We start from the raw sequence: 9,712 nt of genomic DNA, 5'->3' as shown, positions 1-9,712 counted from the left end.
ATGATAAATGTACAAATCGTATCAATAACTAGTGTAAGTTGCTCCATTTGTTCACGAACTATTTGTGTTCAGCCTGAAAAAATAACGAAAATACGATCAAGTATATTTATTTAATGATTTAACTTAAAAATATTAACTTGAAATTTTATTAACTGAATGATTGAATTAACATCTCAGCGGGATTTTTCCTAGTATATTGCATTACAATAGACAATTGTTTTTGCATTGAACGTTTCACTTTTCTCACCGCAAATGATCGGGGTGCTTACACAAGCAAACATTGCTTTATTGTTAATAATATAAGAATACTACTACTAACAATGGTGGAACGTTTGCCGTCCTCGAAAGCACATACCGTCGACTTATAATGCCATTCAACGTCCTGGTTCGCATACGAGTTAAGTTTCTTACTATTCCTGAAAAATTATTACTGAAGTGTTACCGTGATAGGGTCAGCGTGTGAACAGGAAGCATGCCATAAAGGCAGTACGCTATGAAACTCATCCTCGGAACAAGGAAAATAGAGGCAAGCATTTATAGGATGGCTTCGTCTATAACTCATGTTAGAATGATCTGTTTGTTAGATTTCTTAGCACAAACGATAGCAGTCACATGGAGAACGATCTTTTGTACAAAGTGTCAACTACATTTATGACGAACCATTCGAACAGCTCAAAGTGAGGTACAAGGAAAAGCCACTCGTATGACCAATGCCAATACCCCTTTCAAGACAACGCTACGGTCCTAATACTGCCTTGTAGATTTGGATCTACTAGGTGTTTCAAGGTGTCAACGTGTATGTCGTACTCTACTTCATTTACAGATCCTTCGTCGTTGGAGGTATTGGCGAGCCTCTTCGTAATGGAGACTAGGTTAGATATAACTGAAATGAAAGAGTCTCTAAATAACAGCTATCCACGTAAAAATGAGGAAATTGCAAAAAAAAAACTCATGCGCCATTTAGCACCCGCGCACGTTAATGACAGCGTGAAAACGTATATATATATACGTTTACTTGGGAAATAATTTCGTCGTTTTAAGGAACAACACTAGCGCAATATTTATATTTAGTAGCCACGTACGTTTAACCTTTTTAAAGTCTCGTATTTTTATAGTTACTATGATGGCTATTTCTAATCGTTTCATGTATGGCGACGTATCAGGACTAGACACCAAAAGAAAACTCACCACTTCCTGTTCGTTGAACGACGTGACTTTGTAACTAAATGTATGCACTTTCGCTATCCGATCCGAACGTGAATACGGGAAAGGCCATAAACACTAGATGCGTCGATATAGTTTATAGATCATAAGTAGCAGCGTCGACGAAGGGTTCAGTGCGAACTTATTTAGGAACCGGGGCCATTTCCGCCGTCGTTGCCCCTATCACCCGCGACTGTTACTTGAACTACCTTGCAAGGGAGAACATTTCATCAAGAGAACGCCGGCTGAAATGGCAGAACCTAAAATTGATCTTATTTTATCGGCACTCCACTACCGTGGGTGTGTGTGCGCTTCGAGATGATATCTGCGCCTTTAACAGCAGACTACTAAGAAGCTTGAGGTAGTGGTTATTCTAAATGGGACTGGCCGGAAAATTGCTGACACCTAATCAACCTTTACTAGTTTTGGCGTAACGTTTGCGTAAAGTAGACATACAGATTGACTCGTGCACGTTTATAAATACTACGCTTGAAGCCTTTAAGAGACTATAACGATACACTAATGTATTATTTATCCCTGCACCATCTATATCTCACATCACGATTAGCAGTAATTAACGCATTAATAATAACGATAATAAAATAAAGACATAAACTTAACTCAAGTATATCTGTAATAGAATTGCTGAACTCTCTTATACCTTTGTTGCCTTCCTTGTTCGATGCACATCCCAAAAGATTTTCAACTTGATTGGCTCGGTGAGTCTTGTACTCCACAGATGAGTAAGTTAGTGATTTGTTATTCCATGCAGTTCACAAAAAAGCATCGTCGTATAAATTGTTTTCCCTTGTTTACCTAACATTTTTAGTTATAATCACCTCGTTAAACAAGGGCTCGCTTCCGCTAGGAACTACATAAGGTTATATATATATATATATGTCTTGGTGCATAGCCATTGGCCCTTGCAACTATGCTGTGTAACAGGATTTCTTTGATTCGTTCTCGCATCTGCGTAGCATTGCTAACGACGGCCTAAATAGTGTACTTTATCCCGGAACTTGATTGAATATCTGTGATATGGGACGACTTACGAAGCTGACACATCGTTGACGCGCAGGTAAGCTCCTTGATGCTCGAGGCTAAAGCTCGATGGTTAATGGGAAGATGGTCAAGTGGTCAAATCATAGTTAGCAAGACCCACCATACTGGTAACTTTTGAACTGAGCATATTAATCTGAAAAGGGCAGTTAATAGCGCGAGACTATGAGAGAGATAAGACTTTGATAGAGGAACGCTAAATATGGCCAGTACTTTGTAACAGATTCGTGTCATTAAGGACAGATCTGCACTGATTGTTTTTCAGCTTTTATGGAATTTCCGTAAAAACATATTTTAGTGAGAATCGCAGGATCACTTTTATTAAGCCTACGTATGTAATATCGTATCGCGACGACTCAATCACCGATTCAGGTAAAGTTGCATTTCATTGCCTACTATTTGCTAGGTATGCTACTGATGACCTAACTTTTGTTCATGTTTGTTGAAAGTAGATATTTAATTTCCTAATAAATCTTCGTCATTATTGAAGAATAGTGATTGTCAGCGCTACCGCATTAACTGACGATACAGTGACTCGACAAGTCATTAATTTCCGTGAAACCGCTTTGTAGTAGAACTACCAGTTCCAGCTACGTAAATACTATCTTCTCTAGTCACGCTATATCAGTTTAAAGGGTGCATACATATTTAAACAGTACTAGCAGCAGCAGGTATAAGAGATGGCGAAAGAAGAGAGCCAAGAGCCAGACGACACACGGCCGCACAGGCCATACTCGTTCTCGCGGGTCAGTGATCATATCAAACCGCAGTTTCACTATGATAGTACGTAGCATGCGCTATGCAAGCAGACAGGAGAAAAAATGGGAAAAAGAATTGGCAACGAAAAAACCTAGTTTGAACGTCGTTTGCTGTTTTTTTTTTCCTACAAATGCCGCCTTAAAAGCCTCCCGTGATTTCGGCCATGGCAACTCTCGGTGACGACGCCAGCGGTGATAGTGGAGTTGATCGTTAATATTCACCCATCGCACTAACGGTAAATATCCATTGCCCTGTTGTGTGCGACATTTGGAATTAGATACGGCGCTGGAGACGAGAGCTCCGCAGCGGGAGCAGAACCAGCATCAGCGGTGACGACGACCTGCAGACAATTGGCAGGCCGTAAGTATTTGGTCTGCTTGCCGGAATGGCGTTGGCTGGCGCTTGTAGTTGGGTCCCGTACGAGGAACAGGCTGCTGGGCAGTCCTCTGTCTTACCTTGAGCATAGTTCTTACCGATCCTGATTAGGCCGCCGTTTCACCGCATGGTCCAGTTCGCGATACGCCAAAAGAGGGCAACGGACAGCTCTTTGTCCTGTTTTGACTGTACATTGGCGCTGCCGTCACTAACGAGCATCGCCGCTCAGAGACACTCGATTGCAAAATAGGTCGCTCGCCTTGTGACCATGCTTCATCAGTTAACTGAGGCTGCTCGGCGACATTGGCAGCAGCCGGACATAATACAAACACTTCTACATACCCCTTTTGTAATTAATTCACTTGACTCAACAACCCGACCCAGAAGGTTGTTGCTGTAGTAGCAAAGATCTAAACAGTAAATGGTTTGCCAATGAAAAGGTGTGCTTCAGGGACTAGCCAACCAAGGAGCTAACACGAGCTTTCGCCTTCAGACAGGTCCTTTGAACATACACACGCGGTTTGGAATATAAAACAATAAAGATCTCGTCGTGAACTAGTCAAGGTTGGGCCTGAGCTGTACAGGTAGACAAGTTTGATCTTCAGGCGTGTAGTATGGGGGAGCACCTTGGGACGGAAATAGTGCAGGACGTCATACCGACGACTGCGTTTATAGGCGCGAGACGTGGTACTCAATGTAAGGCTTGCGACTAGTGAGATTTAGGGGATAAAGCGGGAACAAATTAATTCTATAGCTGGAATAATACCTAACGAAATGAGCTTGACACGATTCACGAATAACAGTATGAAAAGGAACGCTTACAAAGCATGATAGTAGATGTTTTATAAACATTTTATTTTTATGTGAAGACAGAATTGTTTAGTACTAGCCGGTACAGACTTCCTAGCTGTGTCATGCGAAAAATTCGGTCAATCATTATAAGCATACGACGCTTTAAATCGAGTCATGTCTTGCTATTTTCGCTGTGTAGTTTTTAGTTGTTTAGAACATTGAAGCTGACAAACGGCTTACCTCTGATTAACAGGTTGTCTTGGTTTACCTTTGTTTGATTGAATAAATGGATTAACGCGGCAAACCGCGTGTTCTCCTAGTGCGGCTCCTGATGGATTAAATGAAAACACTGACAGTAAATAGCAGTTCGATTTAGATTTCAGTAAACGAATGATGTCCAGTATAATTAAATGCATTTTTTTGCGGCTTTTCGATCCATATCCTTCTAGCTAAATTCGCAACTAAGTAGCTATCCTAACCTACGCGAAATATTTCTTCATTTTCATCTAGAAACACCGAAGATCGTCAACCTGGCTATCCGTTTCGAGCGTCTGATTTGGGCTAAGTATATACACAAAATATCGAAAAGAATCCTATTATTTCCGCCAATCTTATCAAAGGCAAGTTTAGACGGGCCTTACTTCTACCCGCACCCTAAACTTGAACTTGTTGCGATGGTTCTGTTGCACCACTCGGGTAAACTCCCGTTTCTGTCATAGTCTCGTTTTCTAAATTATTCCTTCACCATGTTGTCCGATTTTAGCTGTTCGATTGTGTAATTATATCACATTCGCTGCACTGTTTCATTCGTTGATTGTCCAGGTGGTAAAATTTAGGTATTTTCTTGCCAGGCTTTACATGTCCTGAAATCTTGCAGTAGGCGTTATGTTCGCCTGTGTTGGTCTTATGCTACCATTGCAGTTACGTGTACTTACTTAAGGAGGAATAGAGTGATTATGAACGTCAACTATATGTAAATAACGACCGCGGCGCGCTTTGTCTGACGTCTAGAACAACTTTGTAACAGTTGTCTTTGAAGACACTGCGTTTGAAAGTAATTTCTTTTTGGTTTTACCGTAAAATCTGTTTTGTTCTCTAGGAGGGTCAACTATATACAAAAATGTATTCACTTTTAGAGTATAGCATTTTAAGTATAATGGGTACTACAATCTAAAAGGATTGCGCTGTGAAAGTGAGGTACTAAGAAGAACAAAAAACTAACGGATATTTATCAATGAAAACAAAAGTGTAAATTTATCATTATTGAATATGGAGCACGCTCAGAGAATTAGAGTATATTATCCTTTTTTATATAATATGGATTATTGTCGGGTGTGTTCTTCTCTGTATTCTAGGCGGGGGATCATAGAAGGAGCGAAAAGACTGCGTGACAACATAGTTTACTATTATTTAGCTTGTAATTGCGCAACCTGATTCCAGAAACGTGTTTAGCTGGACCTAACCCGCACCAGCGTGTCTATAGTATGTCGCACACCTGTACAATCTCATATAAGATGCTGAAGTACCAACTGTACGCTGAGATCTGTGCACTAATGCCATTCAGAAGCCCACAGTTTAATACAACTAATCAGACTAAATCGGGGGGTCATCCTTTATAACTGACGCCTGCGTTAAGTACTTATCTAATATCACATGCTATTAAGAACCTTAATTATACCGGCATAGGCTAACATTGGTTCCCTGGACACCCATTTCTGCCACTGAAAGATAAAGGGCATGAAAGCTGTCCCCTAGCGGGAGAACAAAGGATTTGAATAGGGTCAGTAACTGATGTTGGTACCCACTTAAATTATACTAGATCGGTGTCACTTCGGGAACTGTCTCCATAAATACAACAGTGCCGCTGTTCACTACACGATGACTGGTGTAGTAACCTCTATTTAAGGTATAGAGTTTTAAATAAATTTATTAGATTGTAAAAGCGTCCGTTATGGGACGTTTCATGCGAAAACAATTGTGGAAAACTGGGCAGTGAGTATACTTACTTCACTTGAAAACAGTTATTATTATTTACCTTTTAACAATCTTCTCACAACCCGAATAAGGCTCAGACGGCCACTGTCAGAACCTTTCGAAACGATGCTAGTCACAAACATTGTGCTTTTGAAATAGAGTCTTAACACATTAACAATACAGGACCCAATACACGTACATACGTAGCAACAAATAAGCCCTGCTGCCACAATGCGATATCTTGCTGATACCTAACCACGTGCCAAAAAAGCGAGAAAAATCAGGCTTGCCTCCAACACCGCAAGCAACATTACGCGTCCTTAATTTCCCTACAAATAGGTCATTTCATATTTACCATATTAGTTGCAGGAGTCGTCATAATGTGTGGAAAGGCTACGATGAAGCTACGAAAGGCTAATTCGTTATGTAGGACAGAAGATCTCAGAATTGTCGCTAGACACAGCTTTGGCCTATTGGAACGTCTCGTGTAAAATTCCGTAGAAGAATCATACATATACATACATATATATGTACACATGTACGCGGAAGGTTACTCGTGTTTACAAAATAAAAAAAAACACAAAATATTGCCTTTGAAATTGCGTTATCTATATGCTGATGTAATCCTTCTTAGGTTTAGTAACTCAACAAACTCTTAAAGTCATATTAGAAAAATCTAATGATTTCAACGGATGACACGGAAGTCGAACATCTCCAATTCCATTTTCCATATCTAGGGGCCTTCCATCATGAGGAATAAATGGCAAGACGTGGCGGGGTGGTGTTGTTGTAGTCGAGCAGGATCTTTGAGAGCTTTGTTGATCCTCCTTATTCTACGATTACCAACACATCGGTCGGTACCTGTCATTTATGATATTGTAGAAGGCAACCACCGCTTCAGCGGACCACCGAACAATGCGCGCAGGCCGGTTCAAGCATGCGTATAGGCCTGGCTGTGTCTTCTACAACGTGGGTGTGTCAGTCGAACTGACGGTTTCAACAAGTGCAAGATACGAAGAGATTGATCTCTTCTCGTCTATAGTCAACGCATAATTGCCGACTGGCGTTCACGTTCGTATATATATCCATCGAGATATTAGTTTGCACACATGCCTTATTCCTTCGATTCTTTTTTAGCATATTTTCTTGCATAATGCCTTCGAATATGCGGGGGTTTGCTACTGATACTTCGATTAGTCCGCTCGATCAGTTGGAGGTTTAACGTTTAGCGGCGACTAGCCAGTATACGAAATTCTCTTATAATTCCATTATATCGCTATATGGCTATACTGCTCTATATGCTGATTTTTTAGAAGATAAAACTACAGTTTACGCTAACTTACTGGTCTGATACACAGACTTGTTGTGACTTCTAATAGACAACCGGATTCGGTGACAAAGTACGCAAAAGTTTAGCAATGGCACGAAGCCCGAGGAAAAGTAACTAGGACCAGTTACTGATTGGTGCTTGACGATTATACTGCTTGTACATCTTGCTACAGAACGTTTATCAACTCAATGACCAATTCACTCTCCTACCCACGCTGATGTCAAATATAGCAAAGGGTTGAAGAGCCATTAGATACGGTTTCCTATACGCACCTCTGATTGTTCACAGGTTATCGGTATTCGCGCAGTAAACAATGGCAGCCAGTCAAGAATTATTCTTCGGAATGACGAAACTAATCTCGATAAAATTCTTTTATAGCCTACATAAGTTATAAGTCTAATGCCAAACAGTCACCAGCCTCCATCATAGCCAGTGGTACCTGCTATATTCGAGTGGAAAGCAACGAATTGATTCGGCATAAAGATGAATCACGGACTGCCCAAACAGTTATCTATCCAGGCAGCGATATGAGCGAGCAGGCGACACCCGTGCGCTGGAATATGACCGCTTCTTGTATGTAGTTTATGGCGAAAATAGCTGCAGCAGCAGCAGCAGCAGCAGCAACACTAGGAGTCCTATATCGTACTATTTTTTTAGTTTTTTATGGATGATCTTCTGTATATAGAATAATCGCTGAAGGATGTCTCGTCGTATCTTCCGCTAATCGCTAATTTCGGTGCTGAATGCCGACATCACACAACATTGGAATGAACTAACTCAACGATTCTTACGCACAGACGTTTTCCCGCACCCAAACTCATCATATGGTTGAGGTCCTCTTTTTCCCACCCGCTGCGGCCGGCCAACACCATGTGTTGTTTAGTGGCTAGATGCTGTCGACATCAATAACGATGGCTTTGCTCTTCCGGTCGACGTCTCGTGCTTATGTGCCATTGGACGACTTGATCGCGTCCTGCTCTGAGGACCTTCTCAGTTCTCGGGTCCTACTCTACGCCCGATTCTTTACCACACGTTAAGTGTTTGGTCGGTCCCATGCATGCAGTTTGTGTGTGTGTGTATCGGTGTGTTTATATGTGCTTGGGCGTATGTTCTCTGCCTTAGAACTTTGTTGTTTCGTTAGCCGCTGCAACGGTCGTAGCTTCGTTAATGCTGCAGTTACTACTGCCGTTAAAGCTGTTGCCATTGGCCATTGCGCGCCAGGACAGATGTAAGTGGCTTCGTAACTGCCACAGCATCCGACTGCGGTAGGCCAGCGTTCGTGGCGCCGTCCGGCTGTAGTGGCGGGTGCCTACGGTGAGGCAAGTCTCGTGCGCGAGTACTTGCGCTGTGGCGTCTTTTTGCTGTTACCGCTGCTAGTGTCCTCAGTTTAGCGAGCTTGTAGCAAGCAATCGAAAGCTGTAGTTTTTGCCGCTGGTGGCCAGCTATATACAGCGCGGTGGCCACTATATCAGGTCACGCAGTGGCGGTCTTTGTGTGTATGACGCTTGTCGTTTAGGTTGCGGACTCTGTTTCTAATGGCTACTAGTTGGTATTGCTCGATCGACTCTTACTTACTAGTAGCGTTGGGTTGTGGCTGGTATTCGGAAAGGAACTCGCTTTGTAAAGTTGACTAGAGGCGACTAGCTAGGTAGCTGTGTTGTTTGGTAACGAGTAGCGTATAGGCCACTCGGATCAGCCCGGCTGTGCCGTTTGTTGGCCTGTGTAGCTTATGTTATTAGGCTCCCGACCGGCTTGCCTTGCTTCTCTGGCTGCCTATGAGCGTACCAGCCGATCTATTGCCATTCACCGTTCTAAAGTCCCGCTCTAGTTCGAGTGTGCCACTGTCTTCTCAGGCACTGCGAACGAGCAGGTGGTCCGGCAGCGATTGCCGCAGGAGATCGCGTCTTGTCTCTATGTTGCATGTGTGTTGAGGCCCTAACGCTTTCGGCAGCGTTGGCCATCAGGAACCGGCGGCTGGTTGCTGCATGTTTGGCTTTGAGTGTGTGTCAATCCTCGACATTGAGCTTCGACAAAACGGCAAGAAGTTTTACGTCAGCGAATTGACGCGTAAACGAATCAGGCGCTGTGTGATACGTCAATTTTTCTGTCTGATCATACGATACGGTAAAGGTTGTGCGCCTTTGTTGATTTCAGGAAGCTGATTTGAGAAAAATAATCAAATCGTATCTGCTTGTGCCACTGACTTTTTTAACCGACTAC

At 42.4% G+C, this 9,712-nt stretch overlaps 1 protein-coding gene across 4 annotated transcripts in view; it reads left to right on the top strand.

The window, feature by feature from the left end:
• Positions 1 to 9,712, top strand: part of Calx (sodium/calcium exchanger 3) — an 86,367-nt gene that overhangs the window by 7,239 nt on the left and 69,416 nt on the right. For 2 of the 4 annotated variants that reach the window (XM_086970774.1, XM_022843178.2), the window contains exon 1: positions 9,323 to 9,616. The exons of the other annotated variants lie outside the window; for them this stretch is intronic. The gene's annotated coding sequence lies outside the window, so the exon portion shown is untranslated. Of the gene's footprint in view, positions 1 to 9,322; positions 9,617 to 9,712 lie in introns of those variants that run through there. 4 annotated transcript variants of the gene reach the window in all.

Source organism: Varroa jacobsoni, unplaced genomic scaffold (assembly GCF_002532875.2).
Source record: "Varroa jacobsoni isolate VJ856 unplaced genomic scaffold, vjacob_1.0 scaffold_1047, whole genome shotgun sequence".
Classification (NCBI taxonomy): domain Eukaryota; kingdom Metazoa; phylum Arthropoda; class Arachnida; order Mesostigmata; family Varroidae; genus Varroa; species Varroa jacobsoni.
This window is presented reverse-complemented; position numbering and strand designations above follow the sequence as displayed.